Genomic DNA, 9209 nt, shown 5'->3' on the forward strand with positions numbered 1-9209 from the left:
AGCTAAAATTCTGGATTTGTATTACCATGGAGGAAGGGGAGAGAGGAATTTTGGTGACTTTACATCCTGTGCTAAAAATACTTACTAAATGATTGTCAGTTCTTTTTCTGGTATAATATCTGCATTTGAAGTTCATGTTGTAGGCTGAATTGTGTTGTCCACCAATATTTATATGTTGAAATCATAACTTCTAGTACCTCAGAATGAAAATGTGTTTGGAAATAAGATATTTAAAGAGGTAATAAAGTTGTAAATCGGATTTTCAGGGTGGCCTCTATCCTATCTGGTGTAGCAGGGATTAAGGCACGGAGACAGATAAATGCCTTCATGGGGGAAAACACAGCAAGAAGGGAAACATCTGTAAGGAAGGAGAGAAGCCTCACCAAACCTGCCAACACTTAAATTTTAGCCTCCAGAACTCTCTTTTGTTTAAATGCTTTTCAAAGAAATAAGATATTTAATGACATTAAAAAGTTATGATTTTTTGTAAGGTTGATTATCCCTTTAAATTATATTTGAACACGTGATTTAGTTATCTTTAATTTCCTCTTTGTTTTATTGTTTTCATGGTTTTTAAAAAGATTTCATTTATTTATTTGACACACAGAGAGAGATCAGAGTAGGCAGAGAGGCGGGCAGAGGGGGAGGGGGAAGCAGGCTCCCCTCAGAGCAGAGAGCCTCATGCAGGGCTCCATTCCAGGACCCTGAGATCAGGGCCTGAGCCAAAGGCAGAGGCTTAACTCATTGAGCCACCCAGATGCCCCTTGCTTTTACATTATAGTAGTTTGTTTCTTTTTAACAAGCTCAAATTAGAAAGGATCTTGCAAGTTGACATGGTACAAATTGATTTTTCTGCTGTAAATTATAGTTATTTCCAAAGTGTTCAGTTGCTTGTAGTCAAATAAATAAATAAAATTTAAAAAAGAAATGTAAAATCAAATTAATATGTTTCTTCTTTTCTTAAGGAAAATAGTTTAAAGATGTGAATATTACTTTGAAATGAATATGTTCCTATTAAAAAGAAACTATAAAGCAAATCACTTGGAGCTAAAAATATCCAGGCACTATATTAAAATCCCTTTACTTTGATGATAAGGCAAGCTAAGAATACATAAGTTTGTGATACAGAAAACTAACTAAAGTACTTGGCTTTCTTTGGATGCAAGGGGGAATTTATATATAAATTCTGCTTGTCAATCATAACTGAAAGATTTCTTAAATTGTTATTTAGTGTAAAGGTGTGAAGACTCTCTTCTTACAAATTTATAAGACAACTATATCTAGAATTCAATTTTAAATCCACTAGCTGAAGGTATTTTCCTAGAGACAAGAAATATGTTTTTGTAAGAAACAAAAAATCCATAAAAATACAAACATACTACTCACAAATGACAGCATCAATTTTTTTTTTTCTTCTTTCCTTTGAAATCTTAAAATACATATACAGGGGCACCTGGGTGGTTCAGCCAGTTACCACCCAAATGACTCTTCATTTTGGCTCAGGTCATGACATCAGGGTCATGAGATCAAGCACTGTGTTGGGCTCCACACTCAGTGGGGCATCTGGTTGAGAGTATTCCTCTCCCTATGCCCCTCCCTCAACTCATGCTTTAAATAAAGAAATAAATAAATGTCTTAACAAATAAAATAAAATAAAATACATATACAAAGTTGAGGAGATTTTGGTTGTGGTAGATACCTACTATGATCTTCATTAGTTAGGGATTACATTTCTTTACTCCAAGTAAAAGAAAACATAACCGAAAAGCAGCTTACACAAAGTTTTCATTTTTCTTACATAAGAGAATTCCAGAAGCAAATAGCCCAGGACAAATATAGTAGTTCTTTTTATCATAAGAAGCCCATGCTTTCCCTCATGCCCAGTCATCTGTATCAGATGTTTTGTCATCTGATAGCTACAAATGGCAATTTCACATCCAGTATCATGACAATGTTCCAAGAAGGATAGAGGAAAGGAAGGGCAAAGCATAAACTGCACGTTTCAATTCTTTTTTTTTTTTTTTAAGTGTTTTCTGCAAATCTGTAGCAGTTATTCTCACTTACATTTATTGGCCAAAATAATAAATAGAGTTCAAGTGGTAAGTTTTCTAAGACAGAAGGTGAGAACTGATGTTTTGTGAGTAGTTAGTAGTGTTTACTGTTCTAAATAAAAATATACATCCAGTATCAAAATAATAGCCATTTTTTAATTTTAAATAAGTCTTTAAAAAATTGCTGCTATTTACACCAATTGCTTATTCTGGAAAAAAAATCCAATAAAATAATTGAGTTTAATAATTTGAATATATAAATAATTATAATGTAATAATGATATACAAATGCTTTTAAATTTAACAGACTAAGAAAAACTCATAAACAGTCATCTCAGACAGAAATCATATGTTGTATAGAGTAACTAAAATAAATATCTATAGGGATTACATATTGTAAATCTTTCAAAACATGTTATATGACTCTATCTTGATAGCCTTTAGGCATCAATAAATTTCAACCTCAGATAATTTTTTAATCTACTTTTTAAACAAAAGCAGGCAAAACTAGCAAACATTTTAAGATAATTATAAAGGACATGAAGCATCATGAACCTGCCTGATGACCTTGAGTATTAAATATTTTGTGCTGAATTAGGAAATGCATTATATATATACATATATATATATATATATATATATATACACACAAACACACACACATACATTATATATATATATTAATATATTCATTCACCACATATATACTTTGAACCAATTAGGTTCATCCCTAGGCACAGTGCAATGGAGTATTTGGAATCTATTAACCAACTTAGTGTTTTGAAATGTTTTATATATATAAATGTTTTGTGGTTGATCAAAGGAAAAAGAAGTTAAGGGTTTTTTTTTGAAAATATTTTTATATTGTTTTATTAAAAAGCTGTCTTTGAACTGTCAGCAGTAAGCTTAACGTAATTATCTTGGTAATGTGAGGAGGCTCAAGCAGGGTGTAAGTCACAAGAAATGGCACAGACCTAAAAGGAAGATGAAATCAAGTGAGTGGATAAAATATCCTTCTTTCATAGATGGGATCTAAGAAGGAATGTACTTCACAAATATTCCTTTTAGTTTGAGAGCAATTCAGGAAAGGAAAAGTCAAGAGCACCACTGCTTCAAAAGCTGACCTAGAATAGCTTTTCGGTGGTTACAGGAAAGTATTCTCACTGGGAAAAGCAAAGGCTGCAATAACTACATGATTTTAACCTAGATCTGGTTCATACAACTACCACCTTCTGGAATGGAAAATCAGGTAGTTCAAGTGCTTACATCAAGTCAAAATGTGAAGGTTGTATGCATGATTCAAAATCCTGAGTTGAAATTTCATTTGCTTGAAATAAATTTTGCTTTATTCTTGATTCTTTTTTCAAGCCAGCATACACGTGTTAATTGATTTATCTCCATCAAGTGATAGACTTTCTGAACAATAATATGTTTTCCCCACTTATAAAATAGCTTATAGGAAAAGTGAACCAAAGAAAATTCATTTTATACAGAAGAATGCCATAATTAAGGCAATATAGAGAAACAAAATGTATTTCCAGATATGACCCTTCTAAATGAGATATAAGAATTCCCAAGAAGTTGGGGAAAAAGGAAATCATAGGATCTTACTAGACAATTAATTTATTTTTTCTTTTTAAATTGTTGTTATTATTATTGTTATTAGTGTTATCAATTCTACAATTATATCCATGTTTGGTAAGTTCTTTAGGGATAATTGATCTGATGTTATTTATCTAACCAGCTTGTGTTGGTCTAACAAATGTCATGGTTTAAGATTTCTTGATCAGGGGCCCTTGGGTGGCTCAGTGGGTTAAAGCCTCTGCCTTCGGCTCAGGTCATGATTCCAGGATCCTGGGATCAAGCCCCGCATCGGGCTCTCTGCTCAGCAGGGAGCCTGCTTCCTCCTCTCTCTCTCTCTCTCTCTGCTTCTCTGCCTAATTGTGATCTCTGTCTGCCAAAATAAATAAATAAAATCTTAAAAAAAAAAAGATTTCTTGATCAGTCAATAGAGCCCTCAGAAAGCTAGCATGCATATATAAACATATATATATATATGTGTGTGTGTGTGTGTGTGTGTGTGTGTACACACACACACATATCTATCTATATATACATGCATACATATATATAGTATAGATAATTTGTATTTATATAATTATATATAATAAATTGTATATGTAATTTATATTTCTATATATTACATATACAATTTATTATATATAATAAAATAATCTAATATTCACAATATATAATGCTATAAAATATGAATATTTATGTAGTATTTATATAGCATTTAGATAATATTTTTATATAAATCTACATTCACATACACTTATATTTATATATACAAATACATATTTATATATGTAAAATATAAAAATATAACTATATCTATATAGTATTACATGTATATTATATATTTATATTATATATCTTTATATACATTTATTTACCTTTTTTGGTACAGTGATTAATTGGCTTGGTAAACTTATCAAACTATCATCATTCAAAATATAATCATGTTTTAATTATGTTTTAGTTGGAAGCATGCATTAGTGATTAAAAATAAGCTTGTAATATTATGGTTTGATATCAGTAAGTTATTCTAATTGTTAACATTAAACTTGAAATTACTAACATATGTCAAACAGTGTTATGTCAAGAATCCATAACAGTAGGCTTTTTACTTTTATTTTTATTTTTATTTATTTATTTATTTAAAGATTTTATTTATCCATTTGACAGACAGAGATCACAAGTAGGCAGAGAGGCAGGCAGAGAGAGAGGAAGGGAAGCAGCAGAGCCCAATGTGGGACTCTATCCCAGGACCCTGAGATCATGACCTCAGCCTAAAGCAGAGGCTTTAACCCACTGAGCCACCCAGGTGCCCCAACAGTAGTCTTTTTAGTAAAGATAATACTACTATCACAATTATAATCAATCAATCAACCATATGTATTATTTATTAAATAATAAATAAATTATTAAAAAACACTGAATGTATTTAAGTGTTTATTTTTAAATGATTTTTATCACTGTGGACTACATTAACAGTAAGTCTTGCTGTTTTGATATGAGAAAGACCCAGGGATAATCACATGGACTATTATTTACAGCAATATTTAAGTAGCTTCAATTTAAATACTCATATTTAGTAAAGGTATATTGTAATATTTTGGCAATAAAGCAGAGGAGAGGAAATAAGTAGAAGAAATAAATGATAGATTAATGAAACCACATAACTACTGATTAAAAAAATATTAAGTAGGGAAATTATGGATAGTTTTGGTTGCTTGCTTTAGCTTCTTAGTAAATGATTTATATCTTTATTACGTATAATATAAAATCTTCTTTATAGAGAATAGGATACAAAATTTGTATAAAATTTTAAATAAATCGTGAGATTTTAAAGAAATTCTTTCTTTAAAAGATATTGGTTATAATTCACTAGACTCTTGAGGGATATGTTTATTTCAAACTGTTGTTAGTTTTGAGAGGGAGAAAGAATCAAGTGAAAAATACAAGTTATCTTAAAATGCACTATAATGATGAAATGTTGTATACTGGGAGTTATTAATGATGGTCCATATTTCATAGATTTAAGGAATGAATGGGGAGATGGCTGTGAATAGAGAAGACTTGAAATTTATAAAAAAAAATAGATGTATGGTGTTCAAAAGTCGGTCTTGGTGTTTTACAGACATAGCTGGTAAACACACACTCACCAAAAGCTTGCCATCTGCCATTCTGGATGCATAGTTCTGTGAATTCAGTTAAAAGACAAGAACTGAGTTAGTTATTTTTTCTTTACTTTTTAAAAACCCTTAAAGAAAAATAAAACCTACATGATCTGAATAGCAGGAAGCTGTGGGAAGAGCAGTGTAAAAGATCCGTCTTTGAGCTCCATTATTCTATGAATGGAAGTAGAGGAAAATATGGTACAAATTCTAGGCAAGGTAAAAGTCTTCAAGAAGTGAAGGAGAGAGGAACTATACATGTAAGAAAAGTACTGACTAGATCAGTAGGACTAATACAAAAGACCACTTACAATGTGGTAGCAGGAGAAAAGAGTGGATTAATAAAATTAACAGGCTGTGGAAGGCTTGAAAGCCAAGAGTATGAACTTTAATGCTGGCAATCTAATATACTCAATGATATAAGGTTTTATTAGTATTTTTCTGACAAAGGACAGATTGCTTCATGGAGAAAATGACACCATTTAGAAAGCGATTTCAGTATTATGGAAGTGAGGCAATGTGGGAGGATATAAGAGGACATATTTGTTATGCAAAATATTGGATTTTATCCAGAAAGCAATGAAATGTAATTCGCATTTTAGAAATTTCACTTTGCAATCTGGATAGCAGTCAGAGACAGTGGGATAAATTGGGAGAATTTTGCTTGCTTCAGAGAAGAAATACTCATGTTGGAGAGAAAACAATAGATTCCATAAACATTTCAGTGTTTGAATTGTCAGTATTTAATGACTAATTGAAAATGAGATTGTTGATGGAAAAGATGGAGTTAAAAGAAAGTCACTGCTTTCTGGCTTAAGCAGATGGAAACAGAATTCCATTGTGAAATATACTCAGTAATTGGCTAGAGAAGTGGAGAGGCTTTATGGTAGAGAGGGGTGGCAACGAGTGACAGGTCCAGTTTAGAACAAATTCATTCTGTTATCTGTGGCTATCTAGATGGAAGCTTGTTGACTGTCTATGATATTGGATATTTTGTGTTAGAGGTTAAGGAAATATTTAATATTTTCAGGGTTTGGGAGATAATGTTAAGGAGAGTAAGTATTTGAAGACTGACAGAAAGTAGTAAAACAAGGAAACTATAGTATCAAAAAGAAAAAAAAAAGAAAAGAAATGAAGAAAGAATGAGAGAACGAAAGAGAGAAAAATATATAAAGAACTTATCAAACTCAAAACCCAAAAACAAATAATCCAATTAACAAATGAACAGAAGACTTGAATAGACATTTTTCCAAAGAAGACATACAGATGGTTAACAGATGCATGAAAAGATGCTCAACATCACTCAGCATCCGGGAAATACAAATCAAAAACTACAATTGAGATACCACCTCACTCCTGTCAGAATGGCTAAGATCAACATCACAAGAAACAATAGGTGTTGGTGAGGATGTGGAGAAAGGGGAACCCTCTTACACTATTGGTGGGAGTGAAAACTGATGCAGCCACTGTGGAAAATTGTATGGAGTTTCCTCAAAAGGTTAAACATAGAACTACCTTACAGTCCAGCAATTTCAATGCTATTTACTCAAAGAATACAAAAATACTATTTGAAGGGATACATGATCCTAATGTTAATTAGCAAGACTATCAACAATAGCCAAATTATGGGAAGAACCCAAATGTCCATTGACTGATGAATGGTTAAAGAAGATGTGGTATATACAGTGGAATATTACTCAGCTATAAAAATAATGAAATCTTACCATTTATAACAAATGGATGGAGCTAGAGAGTATTATGCTAAGTGAAATAAGTCAGTCAAGGAAAGATAAATACCATATGATTTCACTCATATGTAGAATTGAAGAAACTAAACAAATAGGGGGAAAAGACAGAGAGAAAAACCAAGAAAGAGACTCTTAACTATAGAGAAAAAACTGATGGTTACCAGAGGGGAAGTGGGAGGGGGGATGGGTTAAATAGGTGATGCATATTATGGAAGGCACTGCCTATGAAGAGCACCAGGTGTTATACGTAAATGTTGCATCACTAAATTCTACACCAGGAACTAATATTACACTGTATGTTAACAAAATGAAATTTGAATAAAAACGGGGTAAAAACGCAAAATGAAAAGACAAGTCCCAGATTGGGAGAAAATATTTGCAAAAGATATATATTTTATATAGGACTATGATCCAAAATATATAGAGAAGTTTTAAAACTCAATGAAAAAACAAGAAAAGTATTTAAAAGTGGCCTGAAGACCTTATCAAAGAAGATATATAGATAGCAAGAAAGCATATGAAAAGATGCTCCTCATCATTTGTCATAGGGAAGTACAAATTAAAATAATAATGAGAAACCACTCCACAGCTGTTAGAGTAACCAGTTCAAGAACACTGACAACACCAAACACTGATGATGTGGAACAACAGAAATTCTCATTCACTGTTGGTGAGAATGCATAATGGTACATCTGCTTTGGAAGATAGTTTTGTGATTTCTTACAAAACTAAACATATGCTTACTATATGATCCAGAAATCATGCTCTGAAATTTTCTCAAAAGAGATTTATGGTCTACATTAACAGGCCCGTAGATATTTATAGCAGCTTTTTTCATAATTGCTAATACTTGTAAGCAACTAAGATGTCCTTCAGTAAGTAAATGTATAAATAAACAGTGGTATATACAGACAATGGAATATTTTTAACACTGAGAAGACATGAAAGAAACATATGCATATTACTAATTAAAAGAAGATTATCTGAAAAAGCTACATGCTATATGATTCCAACTATATGATATCTGGAAAAGGCAGAGCTGTGGAGACAATAAAAAGTTCAATGCTGGGGCGCCTGGGTGGCTCAGTGGATTAAAGCCTCTGCCTTCAGCTCGGGTCATGATCCCAGTGTCCTGGGATCGAGCCCCGCATCAGGCTCTCTGCTCAGCAGGGAGCTTGCTTCCCTTCCTCTCTCTCTGCCTGTATCTCTGTCTACTTGTAATCTCTGTCTGTCAAATAAATAAATAAAATCTTAAAAAAAAAAAAGTTCAATGCTTGCTAGGAATTAAGAGAGGGGAAAGAGGAACAGGCAGATGATTTTAAGGCAGTGAAGTTATTCTGTATAATAGTGCAATGGTAGATATATGTCATTACACATTTGTCAAAACGCATAGAATGTATAACACCAGAGTGAATTCCAATGTAAACTATAGGCTTTGAGTGCTGATGTGTTAATGTAGGGTCATTGAAAGTAACAGATATACCACTGTGGTGCTAAATGCCAACAGTAGGGGAAATTGTGTGTGGTCTGGGGAAGACAGGGTTCAGGAAGTATATGCAAACTCTCTGTGCTTTCTGCTCAATTTTGCTAAGAACCTAAAACTGCCTTATGAAATTAAGTTTATTGATTTAAACACACACACACACACACACACACACACACACACACAC

The sequence above is a fragment of the Enhydra lutris genome, unplaced genomic scaffold (genome assembly GCF_002288905.1).
Source record: "Enhydra lutris kenyoni isolate GAN:26980312 unplaced genomic scaffold, ASM228890v2 scaffoldscaffold2, whole genome shotgun sequence".
NCBI classification, from domain to species: Eukaryota; Metazoa; Chordata; class Mammalia; order Carnivora; family Mustelidae; genus Enhydra; species Enhydra lutris.